Source organism: Protopterus annectens, chromosome 3.part1 (assembly GCF_019279795.1).
Source record: "Protopterus annectens isolate FY-2018-M chromosome 3.part1, PAN1.0, whole genome shotgun sequence".
In the NCBI taxonomy this organism is placed as follows: domain Eukaryota; kingdom Metazoa; phylum Chordata; order Ceratodontiformes; family Protopteridae; genus Protopterus; species Protopterus annectens.
The window spans coordinates 582,482,751-582,500,559 of record NC_056732.1 but is presented as its reverse complement, the minus strand read 5'-3'; the positions used below and the strand labels follow the sequence as shown (position 1 = coordinate 582,500,559).

The 17,809-nt window shown below is 42.7% G+C and overlaps 1 protein-coding gene across 4 annotated transcripts in view; it reads left to right on the top strand.

Moving 5' to 3' along the window:
* BRD1 (bromodomain containing 1) overlaps positions 1-17,809 on the top strand; it is a 2,713,326-nt gene that overhangs the window by 1,706,450 nt on the left and 989,067 nt on the right. The gene's annotated exons all lie outside the window — the stretch shown is intronic.

Sequence of the window (17,809 nt, the reverse complement as noted above, 5' to 3'; positions counted from 1 at the left end):
TCCCAGTGATTTATGTTTTAGAGATGAGTTTGAGAATCTATCAAGAAGGTTGAGAGAACGTGGATATACTGAGAATGATTTGGTCACAGGTGCACGGGATATAGACAATATAAGGAATGAGAGAGCTGCCCCATATTTTTCTACTAGATCTGGAGACTTGGTTAGTAGTAATGTTGAAGTGAAAAATAGCCTTAGTGGCGTTGCATGTCCGATATTCTATACCAAAGATGTAGGGTGTATTAAGGATGTTATTAGTGCTCATTGGCACATTTTATCTATGGACCCTGTTATTAGGGGAGTGGTAGGTGATAAACCTAGATTTGTATACAAGAATAAGATGTGTTTGAAAAAGTTATTGTGTTATCCTAAGGCTCCCTAAAGCAGTGATTTGGACGTCCTCACCCATACATCCCCCTGTCATCATTGTAATTTTTCTTCTCGTATTGAGTCCAGTCCAGTTTTTGTACATCCGAGTGGATTTGGAAATTTTAGAGTACGAGCTGGTGGGGACTGTATGTCCACCAATGTAGTATATTTGGCCACGTGTACTATGTCTTCCGCATTCTATGTCGGTAAGACTAATAGGAGTCTTAGGGATAGAATGCGTGAACACTTTTACCACATTAGGGTAGGTACTCCACATAATGCGTTGTCCAAACATGTGTGTGACACCAGTGTGGATCATTCTTTTAGGTTTAGGATTGTTGAGAGGTTACATGGCACTCATCGAGGAGGGGATATCTGTAACCTTACAGAATCGAAGGAGAGTAATTGGATTATTAAACTTAGGTCTGATATGCTGCCAGGTCTGAATGGGAAGGTACCCATCAGACCTTATTTGAAGATGAGGAGACTTAAGATATAGTTGTACATGTGTCAATACATTAGTATAGGTTTTGTATATGTTTTACACAACTTATATGTGTATGTTGTGCATATGTATTTGTATATAACTGTGCATCTAATGTTGAAGTGATTAATAAGATGGTGTTTTGTTGCATCATTTTTTTATTATTTTTTATTATTTTTGTATTTTTAGGTTTTGTACATATTGGTTTTATCTATTTGTACAAAATGGATGAAGTGAGTAGTGTCATTCAGTGGAAGAGAGACGTTTTGTGTCTTTCTTGTATAATATGTTTTGACATTTGCTGAATGTTCCTGTATTGTATGTGTTGTGTTGGACTAGACAGATATGGTGTTATTAAGTGAGAGTAAATGTTTTACAACTTAATGCGCTAGTGGTGTTTATGCATTAAGAGATTCGTTGACACATGCTCCATACTAATTATGTAGTAGAAGTTTTAATAAGAATGAATAGTTTTAATATGTCAAATGTATCTTCTTTTTAAGTGTATAGAGTTTGTGTGATTGATTTTTTATAGCGCGCATTTTTATAGCGCACACTTATTGAATGTATATTATAGAAGGGTTTGTTTTGAGTGCTGTGTAATATGAGGCATATATCTTTAAATGTTAAATTTTTCCCTTGATGTTTTCCCGCCTTTGCTTTTATTTAAACTTTGTATGAGACATTTATTACTGGTCTGATGAAGCTGTGAAGCGAAAGCACTAACCGTAGTTCTATGTGCACTCAATTAAACTGATTTTACGTTTTATCTACTTCGAGATCTGTGGACTGGTTCTTTGAAACGCTTTTAACCTACGTGACTTGGAATTGAAGTTTTTATGCCCTTCATTGCGTTGCTCCTAGTTATTGTTTCTAGTGTAAGTCAAACATGACAAACCAAAAATGATTTTGATTGCTCCAGACTGGCCTTGCCAACACTGGTACCCACTCCTGCACAGTTTGTCGCACATTCTACTCTGCCACCTGCCTCGCACACCTTACTGTCTCAGCAGAACAACCAAATTCTGCACACTCAGCTCCAAACTTTGAATCTTGCAGCATGGCTAAATCACCTAAATTCACCCTTGGCATCCCTCAACAAACCTGTGATGGATGTCATTGTGTAGGCAAGAAGGCCTAGTACTAGAAAATCTTATGCTGACAAATGGAAAAGATTCTGTGCCTGGAATCAATCGCAAGGGATAAGCACAGCAGTGCCCAATATTCCTCAGATTTTATAATATTTAACTGAGATGCTTCACAAGGGCCTGTTCTTTTCTTCCATAAAAATCCATGCCTCAGCCATTTCAGCTCATTACAACACAGAATCTCCCCTTTCTTTCATCCTCTGCTAAAGCAGTATCTCAGAGGGGCCAAAAACTTAAGACCACCCGGGAGAGCTCCAACCCCTGCCTGGGACCTCAGTTTTGTATTGGAAAAACTCACTCTCCCTCCTTTCGAGCTAGCTGCTACTGCAGACTTAAAATTTCTCTCCTGGAAAACAGCTTTCCTTTTAACAGTCACTTCAGCTAGAAGGATTTCCAAATTACAGGCTCTTATGGCAGTGGAGCCTTTCATTATTTTTCATGTGGACAGGGGGTGTCTCAGGACCAATCCATCCTTCATGCCTGAGGTGGTGTCCATTGTGGCTCTTAATCAGACCATTCATTTGCCAACTTTCTTTCCCAATCCACATAACAAGGGGGAACAGATTCTGCATTCATTGGATGTACACAGACAACTTAGATTTTACTTAAACAGGACAAAATCTCAAAGAAAATCTGAACAATTACTAGTAGCATTTGCTGCAGGGGCAGAGGGAAAGGCTATTTCAAAGCAGACTATTTCCAAATGGATACGCCTTTGTATTCGTTTTTGCTATATGCACCATGGTAAAACTATCCCCCAGGGGATCAGATCTCATTCCACCAGGGCTGCATCTACTTCTACAGCCTTTTTCAGAGGTGTTCCTACCAGAGGCATTCTTGAAGCTGCTACCTGGGAGCTCAGTTCATACGTTCACCAAACATTACCATTTACCTTTCTTCTCTAAATCCAGAGCTGACTTTGCCACTGCTGTCCTGCAGGGCCTTATAGCTGGTCCTAATGCTGTATAAATCCATCCTCCCAACCATAGCTTTGTGAATCTACCCAAATGTAATGACTGCAACAGTGAAACACGAAGAACATAGTACAGTTGTGTACACTTACCATAAATGTAGATGTTCAAGTGTATTCACTGTTGCAGTCCTGGTTACCCTCCCTCCAACCCCCTGTTTTTTCTCGTACTATACCTCTTCTTTCCTTTACTATGCTTAAAAGCCCTTTTGGTGTATTTGCTTTAGTTTGGAGGTATATTTTTGTGTTTTTAATTACTTAAATATGTGGCTCCCCATTTGGGGGCACCTGACATCTGGGGCAAGAAAAACTGATGTAATGGCATCTGCTGCATGTTTTATACCCCTGATGACCTGACGTCATGGAAAAAGGGAAAGCAACCGACGCAGGACCCAAGTCTTTGTTAATCAGGCTGACTGAGGGCAACTTGCCAGCAGATTACCCAAATGTAATGACTGCAACAGTAGTGAATGCACTCGAACATCTACATTTATGGTAACTGCACACAACTGTACTTTCCTAGCACAAGAATTCTAGACAAAGCCAGGCATTGGTGGGGGGTCAAAGGCGCAGAAATGTTCATTTTTTTAATGTTGCTTTTCTACAGTGATAGAATACAATGTTTTACATTAGCATACATTTCCTGAAGGATATGAAGTCTGAAAATTAAATGTCTTACATTATTTTGCAATTTCAATACTAAATGATTTGCCAGAAAACCACAGTTTTTGACGCTGAACAAAACTAATGCCTGATGGAAATCTAGGCATTCAATGTCAATTTCATTATGCATTGCCACTGGGTCCACGGATCCGACGTGACCATTTTTTCCGGCCCTACGATCCAAGCCTCAGACTCCTCCCTCTCCCATAATGCCCCACTCCTCTAACCCCTCAGATCTTGTTTGCCGCCTTCCAGCACAGATGCGATTCCACAGCCTCTGACTCAGAAAGTTTTATCTTTTTTTCCTAGCCTGTAGTGAATTCTGTCACTCTAATTGTATCTTTGTTAGATTGTTCCTTATTCCTCCCCTCCCTTCTTAGTTAATTTCTTTCAAGTTTGTCACTAGTGTTAGGGTAGTTTCCTGCCCTCTGCTTTATTGTCCAGCAGTTCTACCCTTTATTCTTTTTCTTTCTTTAAAGAAAAACTTTCCCAGGATTTTTCCTTTAGAATTTGTTTGGGGGGGGGGGGTGTATGCGAGTCCACTAACTTTCAGTATGTTGGGCAAACTAGTGAGTTCTGACAAACCCACTAGTTTCAAAAGGTGCTTCTCTTGTGAGCATAAGATTCCCCAGTTGGATATCCATGAGGTGCGTGTATTGTATTGGGCCAGGAGACTTGGAGGTCCAGTGTGACATCTTCACGGCCTTCTGTCTCCAAGCTTTCGCTAATCAGCATAACAAGTTAATATTAAGAGGCCTGTTACATGCCTCTGGAGCTCTAACTCCCATTTCAAAGTGTGCCCCTTCTAGTGGCCCGGGGTCCACAACTTCTTTGCCAGAGAAGTGCTAAAAAAATTTTTTATCCTTCTACATCTGACCCCAACTGCTCTTGCATCTCTTCAGATCTGGTAGAGCCTGTGCCAGTCAAGACTTCTTCATTGTCGTATCCTCAGCTCTTTGGCCTGAGCAGCTTTTCAGATCCCATGGAAATGGTCCGGATCCAAAGCTCTTTGTCTCCAGATCAAGCTTCCTTGGGTCAGAAATATCTGGTTTGGAGATCCTGGATTCGTACTGCACATTAGAGCAAATCTCCCTCCCTTGCTCTGACCGTCTGGAGCAGTCGGTCTCTGGTCAGGTCCATATGCCTCCTCGAGATCCTCTTGGGTCTCCCACTCAAACATGGACCAGATGATGCTGATTTTCCTCAAAGCCCAGATTCAGTCGGGGATCTTGCCTTCTCTTACCCTTGCAGGATCCATGAGAACTCCAACCCTGATATCTCAAGCCCTTCCTCCTCTGATCCAACCCTCTGCTTTGGAGTTTCAGGATCTGGTTTTCCTGAGTGGGCCAGTGTCAAAGCGTGGAATCTGCCTTTCTTCGCCTCCAGCAGTGTCCTAGACTAGCTTGGCTCTGATACCCTTGTAATGGGTCTCAGACCCATGACATTGGCTCTGACTCATCAGGGTTTGTGTCGGCTCTGACCTTTTTGGTGCTGTCCCTCCCCATGTGAGCCTCAGCCCTTGACAGTTTGAGCCTGGTGCCTTCTGGAGGCATTGGATCCAGGGTGGCTTCATCCTTCTCTCCCTTAGTAGTTCCGGCTCCTAGGGTAGGGGAACCAGTCCTCCTTGACTTTATCTGCCTTCCAGGTGGCAGAGAGCTTTCTCCAAACTGCAAGATGCAATCCCTATTCCCCAGGTCCTACCCAATCCCCCTCCTGATAAGAGCTTTTCTCACATCCATCCTGTTGATAGCAGTTGGCATAATGGTTAAGGTGCTTACCTTGCAGAGATAAGGTGCAGGGTTTAGTTCTCACCTTTGAAGGGAAATTGTCTGGGCTTAAAATCATCTACATGGGCAGCTAGCCTAGTACTTATCTAACAGATCTCTGTGGCCTAATGGTTTAGTGCTGCCCCTCCAGGAGAGCCTCCAGACCTACCCTCAACAAGAGGGTCCCCATGTCTTCTGATTCCTCTCCCGAGTGTTCCACAAGGGAGGTTCATTAGAAGAGATGGCGCAAGAGGAACCACCTATAAGTGACCCTTTGGAGTCGTTGACAGAGGACACCGACGTCGATGAGGGGGAAGGGTCCACCCAGTCTCCAGAGTTTTTGGCACTGAACAAAACTATAATGCCTGCTGGAAATCTAAGCTTTTTAGTCTGAAAAATTGTGTACCTTTCCCATTTTACTTAAATCTTACGGATAATCTGTAGTATAAATTTGTTCAGCTGCTGTTCCTTAGCATATTTGGGTGTATGAAGATTCAACAAAAACTCCATTAGTATGTGTTTTATTCTGATCATGTTAACACACACAAAGTTTTGCATGTTTTTGTCCATTTCAGAGTATTTACTTAACGGGTATTCTGTGGTGGCAATGTACTTGCATCTTCCCTTGGGTCCAGTCTTTCCAACAAGGGAATCTTTCATCTGGATTTTAACTGACCATGAGCAAAGTTGACAACTCTTCTGCTAGACTGGTGAAATGATAGACTACGCACAGGAGGGAGAGGGCCAGATAGCTGCAATAGTGGCATACAGTAGAGAATAAAGCAGGTTTGTATCCCTAACCCCTCCTTATTTATTGATGGCATTTTGCAGACTATTACTTGCTGTAAAGTGAGAAGTAGGATTGTAATTGTCCACATTTCTGAGCCCCACTGTCTTCCAGGACTTATAAGTGGTATACCATACCCAGGTACGTCATCCATAATTTTCACCCTTCCCTCCCTCCCTGGGAGACGTGAGCAGCAATACTTTTAGTTTCTCTTCCCACACCTTCTTCAGCAGGCATCTGATTCACTACTCTCAGGTTTTAGCATTCTCATCTTTTATCCCTGTGCCAGCAGAGTTGGCTAGGTTTTACAGTTCGTAATTCATTTTGTATGTTTTTATATAAATGTTAGATTCTGCATTGGTTATAGCATAGTGTAGGGTAGATGTTCTGAGGTTCGGAAATTTTACACTTTAAGTGAATACAACAATCTTTGTAAGAGCTTGACGTTTTGTTATTTCAGCTAAACCTGCATTTCAGATTTACCAAACCTTTGCATTGTTGATCGTGTATAGCTACTGGATAAATCCGTTGTAGTGCAGTTTATCAATGAGGGTGTCTGGTAAACATTATTCACGCCTGTCTGAACATACTGTTATTCAAATGTAGTACTTTGATATGCATGAAAAGTACTTTTACAGTGCGGGAATTTGTCCTCCGTTGCAAACCTTCTTTCTTTTCCTAAACTCCAGAGAATCTATAACGTCATAATTTTCAGACAACTTGGTTTACACTGGCTATGAAAAATTCAAGCTATGCCAACTTAACTTTGTTTATAAGACCTTACTCTTTGACACTCAAGTTCTCATTTTACACAATAACCTAGATACATATAGAAAACAAGCTATATTAATAAGAACAAAACATGTTTTATTTGCAGTTATTCAGTCCCTTCATTGTTATTTTAAAACATTAATAACATAAAGTGGGGGTATATAAACATTTCAGTCTGAACCACTTCTTATTTCAAAGCCACATTTCGCACATATATTTGGTTACTGGTGGTCTTCCTGATCCTTGCCATCTGTCAGCACCAGCGTTTGTTTCATGTTCAAGATATTCCTTGGTCTTCTAGTCAGCTCCTGTGCTTTTTTGTTACTCAAACATTTTTCTGGAATCTAATCCAGAAAGCCTACAGGTGCATGTATGTGCTAGTCCTGAAGTGGCACAGCCTCCCCCCCCCCCCAACTTGACTGCAGTCATCTAGGAAAGACTCCTGTTTGTAAAGATCTCTTTGGAATTGAGTGGATTCCTGACTGTAGCCATTGCAGAAGCCTTACAGGAGTCTTCATTGAAGTCCAGGCCAGGTTCATGTGAAGGAGATCTGCATTCCTAGGGTGATAATGACTCTTCTTGAATTAAAGGATACAGCTTTTCTTTCTGTATTAAGAGAAAAAAAGATACTAGTTTTTTTATATATTTGCCATTGTGCCAGCCCATTTCAGTCCCCACTCATTAGGCTTAAACCCGTTTGTGCCCCCTGTACTAGGCATCTCCAGATGGGGTGAAAAGCAGTCCGTACAACCCATTATTCTGGTACCCTCTGCAGTGATGGCATATGGTACAGGCCCTAGTCCCTCCCCTACCTATAGGAGGAGCAGTCAGTATCAACATCCGTACTGCTCTGACCTAACTTTGTGAGTGCAAGCTCCTGGCCATTGTAGTGATGGCAACAGTGTATGCAGCTTGGTGGCTTAGTATCTGCCAGAATGCCATTCATTTTGTTTAGCTTTAGAAGGATTATGTTACTGGATGGTCCTGGTCCCCTAAGGATAGGTAGTCCATCTTCACAAGCCAGCTTGAGCCACTGATTGAGCTCTAGTCACCTAGGCCTTAGTAAGGGTTTTATACATCTACACCAATAAAGCTGAAAAAGTGAAGATGCTATTAGTGTAAGTCACTGCTGCTGTTATAAATTAAGGGATCCCTGCCGCAGGCAAAGTTCAGCATGCGGACAAGCATTTGAACCCCCCCCCCCCCACACACACACACACACACACACACACACAGATACACACATTGTCCCCATATATACTTCCAAGTGTTTCAGTGTTTTTGGTATAAAGGCAGATGTATTGTTGGACATCTTCAGTTCTTTCTTGTGGATTGAGTTGCATCTGATGTGTAGGTTAAATGGTGCTTCCTAATCCTCTGGCAGTTAGTGCAGAGGGTTAAGGCTCTGAGCTGTTAATGAGCTGCTTTTTGTAGTCAGTGATGCAGGGTTTGCTTCCTTCACCGCCATTTGACTATTGTGCGACTCTGATTTAACTAGTTAAGAAGTGTATTAAAAACAATAGACTTTTTTATGCTATTTATAATCTTTTTGTATGTTTGTGAGATGAATGACTCATTACAGTTGACTGCCCCTCCAGGCATTTCTTCATTTACTCCTCCTGCACCTCTAGGTATCAAATATTGTTTGTTCATATTTACATCAATAATTTCAAAACCATGCTACATACAAGGTATTAGAATATTTTATCTTGAAGCATACATGATGGCAAACACAATTGTATTGATATTTGACCTCGGTCAGTGAGTATTTTAGAACTGTAAGATGATAACTTCATTTTTTTTTTAAAGGCTCAAGCCACACCCACTGGGAGTTAAAGGTACACACTTCAAAGAGCTGTACTGGAGGGAATGAGTTAATGTTTAGGAATTCTTAGCCACACTTGGTTGTTGATCCTGGCATTTCCATTTAGAGGTTTAGAGATGCAGTACAAGCAGGGTAAGTGTACATGTAAAAGGCAGGTAAACTTGGTCCAGGCACAAATATGTTTGTTGTGTAGGCCTTGATAATAATGTTTCTGCATGTAGCATCTGCAGATAGTTTAGGTCAAAAAGCTGTTGAAGCTATAAAAGACTGTCTTAGCCTATTTAAATAAAAACAAACCAGTGGCTTTTTTTTTTTTTTATTTCTCCAAGTCTTTTGGGATTCTGATACCATGACATGAATGGACCTCATTCCTAAGTCAAAGTAAAGTATGATTAAAATTCATGGGATTAGTATTGTTTCAATCTTTTTTAACCAGAAGTGCTCTTTGCAGTACCCACGATGTGCCCAGTATTGACTCCTGCAATTTATACTGAGTTGTATATTTCAGTAACATATCCAATTGTGGTTCTAAATTATGTTTTTATAAGACCCTTTGCTTCTACTGCTATTGGAACTCTGGGTGTCTGTCTCCACATTGTCCTAGTTTCTGCCTGGAAATCCTGGCATGACTTTGTCTCTCTTTGTACGTAAGACACTGTAGTACTAGATGTAGCAATTTTAGTGATCAATGCTACTTTTGTCATTTTTCATGGACTACTATATCTGGTTTTCTAGCGTCTATTTTGGGTGATCCCATGAGATATACAGTTCATTTTCTGTAATGCTTTGTGGCTCGTTTCCAGTGTTTTTCAGCTACTTCAGTATTATAATGTTTGCACAATCCCCAATGCGAAAGTCTTGTCACATTATTATGCCTTTCAGTATACAGTCCTCCTTCCATTAGTTTATCACAACCAGCAAGCTGATGTTTTTTTGATTCCTTTTCCAAGCTAATGTTTTATTGGTGCTGCAGCTTTTCTGCTTTAAAGGTTGTTTTTGCACCTTTATCAAGCCCAAATTCTTATATCATCTGAAAAAGTTTTGACCACATGCAATTGAGCTTTCAGCTTCTCATCTGATGAACTATCTAGTTTTAAATCATCAACAAAAAGCTAAGTCTATACATTTGTTGTATTTTTTGGAACCAAATTGTATCCATGACCTAATCTATTAAGTAGACAACTTAATGGGTTAAGGGCAAGACAGAAGAGCAGCAGTGACTGTAGTGTCTCCCTGGAATATCCCCCCTTGAATTTTTATCCCTGGAATAATAATTTGTCCTTTATCATGGTATAACTGCAGAGTGGTTTGGCACTGTTTCACGGTTGCTGTAATCATGAGATCATTGTAGGTTGTTTCTTGTATATTTTAAGAATTCTTTTATTCATGAATGTGTGATACTCGCATGCTTTTTTGTAATCTGTCTATGCCATACTTTGATTCTTCCCCTTTTTACAGATGTTCTTCGTGTTTCACTGTTGCAGTCATTACGTTTGGGTTGTCTGCTTGCAGGTAGCCTTCAGTCGGCCTGGTTAACAAAGTCTTGGGTCATGCATCGGTTGTTGTCCCTTCTTCCATGACGTCAGGTCGTCAGGGGTATAAAACATGCAGCCAATGCCATTGCATCAGTCTTTCTTGCCATGCAGTGCCCGAAGCCGAAGCAGATCACAAGTGCCAGTCGGCCATCTCCTGAAATTTTCATTTTTGAGTTTCAGAACCGAAGTCTTCAACTAAAAGCCAAGTACCCAGTTGGGGAAACTTTATTGCTCTTAACCAATGTCAGTAAAAGTAATAATTGCATTACTTGTGGAAAGCAAATACTTCATAAAGATTTTCATTCATACTGTATTCCTTACCTAGGCCCAGACCACGACATACCTCGCTGTCAGATGTTCTTCATTCCACATTGCTGCAGTCCTAACTATTGGGTAGTCCGCTGTCCAGTCGGCCCGAATACCAAAGTATATGGCTGACGTCGGTCAGGGCGCATTAGACTGACGCCAGTACGTCAGGGTACTAATGCGCATGACCGACGTCATATCCTCAGTCTTTTTTGCCGCATGGTCCGATGCAGAAGCAGTTTTGCGAGTGCAGGTTGGCGTTCTGAAAATATTTCCGAAGTCGGAGTTTCAGACCGAATCAAAGTTGGCTAAGTACCCCGTTGGGGAACATTTTGGTTTTTTCTTGCCTCAGTATTTAACCGGATGTCAGAAAAAGTGAATAACTGTATTTCTTGTGGGAAGCAGATACCTCATAGGGATTACCATACTTTGTGTATACCTTGTTTAGGGCCTGAGCACGACGTTGTTGGTTGCCGCTCTTGTGCTAGATTTAACAAACGCACTATTAAGAGAAGGTTAGACTGTGCCAGGTTAGTGTTTGGGAAGCGTTGTAATTATAAAATGCCGTCGGATGCTCCGGCCCGCTGGCCCAAAAAGCGCAAGGACAAAACAGCAAAGCCTAGGGTTGATGAACCGCAGTCCCGGACGTCGGTTCTTTAGAAGGCTCAGTGGAGCCAGAGGTTTTGCCAGGAGTTTCTTTGGAGTCTCAGGCAGAGACTTTACTGTTACAGGATATGCCCTCTCAGGAGGTAGGCCAGGCTGAGGGGGCTTCTCAGGTAACTGTTCTTCCTTCTCTTCCCAAGGTAGTTAGAGCCTCTCCTTCTGTTTCCAAAACTTCTTTGAGAGGTAGGCCAAGTTTAGCTTCAGTGGGGGCTTCTCCTAGCACCTCAGCTTCTGTGCCTAAGAAACATATGCTTAAAATGGCAGAAGATTTAATTACTATGATTAGAGGCTCTATGCCCCCTCCTGATAAGAGGCCTAGGGTGGAACCTGAGTTTGAGAGTTTTGAACAGTGTTCAGAGGCTTCTGAGTCTTCATGGAAGACTTGCAGGAGTATCCTCCTTATTCTGATTCTGATGTGGATGATTCCACTCCTACAGCTTCTCCTCCTGAGGATTTCTCATTTTCAGAGACTCTGCATTCCATGAGGGAGCACTTTAAATGGGAAGGCCAAGATTACTCTGATTCCAGGAAAAGGCTTAGGGAATTCTTATTTTACCCCAGCATAGGCCCTTAGCTATACCTCCTGTGTTGAATGTGGTGGAAGATGTTTTGCAGAGGCTTCCCTGAACCCTGATTCTTTGCCTCCTGCCCCTGTTAAACCTGATAGGTACTATAGGGTGCCTGAAGCTCATAAGTATCTGTTTAAGAGTCCTAGGGCAGACCCGGAAACTGTTTCTCAGGGGCCTAAAGGTGTTAAGGCCTCTGTTGTTAAAAAATCGTGTTCCCACTGATAAAGAGGCAAGGGCTTTGGATAGGTGGGGAAAGAAAGTGTATACTTCTTCCACTTTAGCCATGAGAGCGTTGAATTGTCAGTTTCACATGCTAAAATATCAAAATTATCTCCTTTCACAGTTGAAATCTAAGGTGGAGGCTTTGGCGGAAGGTATAGAGTGTAAAGAGTTGCTGGATTTAGTTCATGTGTCTGAACAAGTGGGTAAGCATTCTTTGCAATGTGGTTTTGATGCTGTGCAGGCCTCCTCGAGGGTGGCTGCCACTAGTTCTGTTCTTCGCAGGCATGCCTGGTTGAGGGATCAGAATTTAGCAGAGCATGTTAAGACTAGGATTTTGGATGCTCCTTTACAGTCTGATGTGTTATTTGGTTCGCCTGTGGAAGCAGTTTTAAAGAAAATGGAGGACAAAGCTAAGTCTATGCAAACTGTTAAAGATTTTTGCAGGTGCAGCCACCAAGTTTAGTAGAAATTGGCCTACTAAGGGATGGACATATCCTGCTTATGATTCCCAGTCTAGGGGTAGGTCTAGACGTGGTAGGGGCAGAGCTCAAGGTTCTTTTAGGCCTAGAACAGGGGTTCACCTGCTCAGACTTCTGGTGAGGGCAGGGGTCAGTCCTTTCGTAAACAGACCCAATGACCTGCCTTTTCAGCTGCCAGTAGATTCTCGCCTGGCAGCTCCTTTGGGAGGAAGACTGTTTCTTTTCAAAGAAAATTGGGATTTAATCACTCAAGACAGATGGGTGTTGGATATCATTCACCACGGTTACAGGTTTTATTTCCATACATTGCCCCTTTCAAAGGCATGCCAGACGTTCCCTCCACAAAGGAAAGAGGCTCACAAGCAAATTTCTCTGTTACTCCAAATAGGGGCCATTCAGCCAGTCCCTGTACCAGAAAGGGGCCTAGGATTTTATTCTCGCCTGTTCCTAGTACCAAAGAAGGGGAACACGTGGAGACCAATTTTGGATTTATCTATCCTCAACACTTATCTGGACATTCCCAAGTTCAAGATGTTGACGTTACAACAGCTTTTACCTCTGCTGGGCAAAGATCACTGGATGGTAACTTTAGATCTCAAGGAAGCTTACCTTCATGTGCCTATAAGACTAAGTTGCAGGAAGTATCTGGGCTTTCGAGCTGGAAATTCTCATTATCAGTTCTCTGCATTGCCCTTTGGCTTATCTACTGCGCCCAGAGTATTCACAAAGGTTCTGGCTCCAGTGATAGCTTACTTCAGGCTAAAAGGAATTCAAATCTATCCTTACTTGGACGACTGCCTGATTCTGGCTCAAGAAAAGGAAGACCTTCTACAGCATCTGGAATATGTCATAGCAGTGCTAAGATGCCTAGGGTATTCTGTGAACGAAATAAAGTCCAGTCTAGTACCCTCTCAAGACATGTGCTTTCTGGGTCTGAGACTGAATACAGCAGCCCAGATGGCCTTTTAACCCCGGACAAACAAAAGAATCTTTCCAGTTACTTCCATCAACTATCTCTTCAGTCCGGGCTGACTGCAAGGACAGTCCTTCAAGCCTTAGGGTTCATGGCATCTTGTATTCTGGTGCTTCCCAATGCCAAACTGCATATGAGGAAGCTACAATGGTATCTCAAAATGTGTGGACACAGCACTGCCAGGATTTGGACACTGTCATTCAAATAATACCTTGCATTCAAAAAGAATTTTTGTGGTGGGCTCAGGAATGTCACCTAAACAAGGGACTCTCTGTGACCCGGCCAGAGGCGAGTCAGATTTTAACGACAGATGCCTCGGACATTGCTTGGGGAGCTCATCTAAATGGAAAGTGGATACAAGACAAGTGGCCTGCCAGACTACAGCATCTACATATCAACATGAAGGAGATGTTAGCAGTCCAGTTTGCATTAATGGCTTTCAAGGAGTTACTTCTTCCTGGGCAGGTGTTGATTCTAACAGACAACACAACTGTCATGTGGTACATCAACAAACAAGGGGGAACACATTCTTATCCTCTATGCAGGCAAGCAATGATTTTATGGGAGACTGCGCTCAGCTTGCAACTAACTCTTCATGCAAGGTTTCTGCCAGGAGCACAGAACTCCTTAGCAGATGTGTTAAGCAGGCAAATCATGGATCCCCACGAGTGGAAACTGGATCTTCATGTATTTCAAAATTGACAGTGTCATGGGGAACTCCAGACATAGATCTGTTCGCTTCTCCACTAAACCACCAGCTGCCAAAGTTTTGCACAAAGGGATTTCATCACACAGCTTGGAAAGTGGATGCTCTTTCTTTCAGTTGGAAAAATCTTCATGTGTATGCCTTTCCACCTCTGCCTCTTCTTCCAAAGGTGCTTCTAAAGGTCAGACAAGACAAGCCAAGGATGATTTTAATAGCTCCAGATTGGCCTCGGCAGCACTGGTACCCATTACTGAGGAGTCTGGTAAGGAAGCCTCCATGGCCTTTACCCTTGATTCCACACCTGTTGTCTCAGAGGGACGGTCATCTGCTCAATGTCAAGCTTCACTCTCTACATCTAACAGCCTGGCATATTCTGTTTTGAAAGACAGTAGGTCTCAGTTTCCTCAACAAGTTTTAAATGTGATTATGGAAGCCAGAAGACCTAGTACAAGGAAAGTGTACGCAGAAAAATGGAAGAGATTTTTGTTTTGGGGTGCAGCAAACAATTTGGAGATTACTGAGCCAAATTTGAGTGTGGCTCTTCAATATCTCACTGAGTTACTGGACAAAGGTTTGTCTTTTTCTTCCATTAAGATTCATGCTGCAGCAATTTCAGCTCACTATGATTGTGACCCACCATTGTTTTCGCATCCTTTGTTCAAGCAATTTCTTAGAGGGGCAAAGAATATAAGACCCCCACGTAGAGCTCCTACTCCTGCTTGGGATCTCAATTTTGTGTTGGAGAAACTTACTCTACAACCTTTTGAGCTCATGGCTACTGCTGACTTTGAAATACTTGTCATGGAAGACTGCTTTTTTGTTGGCCATTACTTCTGCAAGAAGGGTTTCTGAGTTGCATGCCCTTATGGCAGTGGAGCCTTTTTTGATTTTTCATAAGGACAGGGTATCTTTACGTACTAATCCTTCCTTTATGCCTAAGGTGGTTTCTAGTGTGGCTTTAAACCAAACTATTCATTTGCCTACCTTTTATGCAGATCCCCAAAATAAGGGGGAAAAGATTTTGCACACTTTAGATGTACACAGGCTTTTGCGTTATTATTTGAGCAGGACTAAGGATTTTAGGCAGTCTCAGCAGTTGTTTGTTTCTTTTGCTTTGAGTTCTAAGGGCAAGCCTGTGTCAAAACAAACTATTTCTAGGTGGATTGGGTGTTGCATTGCATTTTGTTATTCCCATCATGGCAAGGAGATTCCAGCTGGGATTAGGCCTCATTCCACTAGGGCTACTGCCACTTCCACAGCATTTCTAAGGGGGGTGGCAACTAAGGATATTTTGGAGGCAGCTACTTGGAGTTCAGTGCATACTTTCTCTAAGCATTATCACCTTCCTCTCTACTCTAAGTCTAGGGCTGGTTTTGCCACAGCTATTTTGCAAGGCATGTTGTCAGTTCCTGCTTCCTTATGATTTGCCAGCCTCCCTTACCTCTGCTTTGGGATTCTACCCAATAGTTAGGACTGCAGCATTGTGGAATGAAGAACATAGTACAGTTTTGTACCTACCATAAATGTAGATGTTCGAGTATCCACATTGCTGCAGTCCAATTTACCCTCCCTCCTTCCCCTCTGTGTTTAGGGGTGGTTGTGTAGGTGAGGTTATATTCTGCTAATTGTGTATATATTGTATATATATTTTTGGTGCAGGTATTTTGGGAGTTTTTGGTTTTTGGCCTTATCTTTTCAGGGTCTTCTGACATCTGGGGCAAGAAAAGACTGAGGATATGACGTCGGTCATGCGCATTAGTACCCTGACGTACTGACGTCAGTCTAATGCGCCCTGACCGACGTCAGCCATATACTTTGGTATTCGGGCCGACTGGACAGCGGACTACCCAATAGTTAGGACTGCAGCAATGTGGATACTCGAACATCTACATTTATGGTAGGTACAAAACTGTACTTTTTGTGCCTTATTTAAACTACGAGCTATTCGTCGTTTGTATATTTACGCTTCTAAATATTTTGGTGCTCGGTTCAATTATCCTGATATGTCTTTGGTTAGCCTTCCGACATTCCGAAAAAATGCAAAGGTAAAGACGGAGACAGGCCGCCTAGGTCCAAAGGTGCCAACAACGCTTCTCCTAAGCCAGTCGCCAGTACTTGGTGAGGCGCTTTTGCAGCTCTGGATACCCGCTACTTCTGATTCGCAGGCCTCAACTAAGACCCATTCGAAGTCCAGTATGCCGCGAGATGCTTAAGCTGTGGAACCTGCGGATGTCTCTACCTTGGATGGGTCCGGAGCTGCTGTGCAGGCACCGACTTCTGATGGTGTTTTCAGGCCTACTGACTTGTGTATTAAACTGACGCCATCTTCTTCTTCAAGGCCTAAATGTCGAACCATGCCTAAAAAACTGATGCCCAGACCGCATGGTCAGACCTCTATGCCTAAAAAACAGAAGAATGGCTGAAGACCTTATTACTTTAATCAGGGGAAGCCAGCCTTCCCCCTCTGAGACCTAGGACTGAGTTTGTTTATGATACTTACGACCAGGATTCTGAATTTTCTGTTTCCCCTGATGACCAGGATTTACCCTTATCTACCTGTGAGGATTCTGATGCTGAGGACTCCATTCGCTCTGCTTCCCCCCCAGAGGATTTCTCTTTTGGTGAAACCTTGCATACTCTCAGGGAGCATTTTCGTTGAGAAAGTCATGATTTCTCCGATTCTAAAAAGAGGCTTAGAGATTTTTTACTCCTGCATCAGCACAGGCCTTTGGCCATATCTCCTGTATTAGACATTGTTGATGCATTTGCAGAATCTAGCTTGGCCCATGGCTCTTTACCTCCTGCTCCCAGGAAACCTGATAGATATTGCAGGGTCCCTGACTCGCAAGTTCCTTTTCAAAAATCCTACTGTGGATCCTGAGACCATTTCACAGGGGCCTAAGGGCATTAAAGCTACTACTGCCAAAAATCCTACCCCCTCTGGTAGAGTCTCCAGGGCGCTGGATAGATGGAGTAAGAAAGTATACACTTCTGCAGCTTTGGCATTTAGGGCCTTAAATTGCCATATGTTGAAGTATCAGCAGCATATTATTGGATTGCTTAAGTAGAAAATGATGTTTCCTGGTTGTGCTGAAAATAAGGATTTACAGGATTTTTTGCATTCAGCTGAGCAGGTTGGAAAACATGCTTTGCAGTGTGGTTTTTACTCTAGAGGCATCTTGCAGGGCTGCTGTAACTGGGTCTGTATGTAGGAGGCATGCTTGGCTTAAGGAGCAATCCCTACCAGATCATGTTAAAGCAAAATTACTGGATGCTCCCCTAAACCAGGAATGCCTGTTTGGCATCTAGGCAGAAGAAGATGTTCATCGTGCATACAGCTGCAGTCATAACAGATGGGTTCTCCTGCCGTCAGGCAGGTCCTCGGTCGGCCGAATTCCAAAGTCTAGGTCCGGCGTCGGTTGTCGTCGCTTCTTCCCTGACGTCAGTGTGACAGGGGTATAAAAGAACCAGCCAACGCCATTTTCTTCAGTCTTTCTTGCCGTGCGGTTCCCGAAGCAGAAGCAGTTCGCAAGTGCCGGTCGGCCAGTTCCTGAGATTATGAAAAATTTGGAAAAC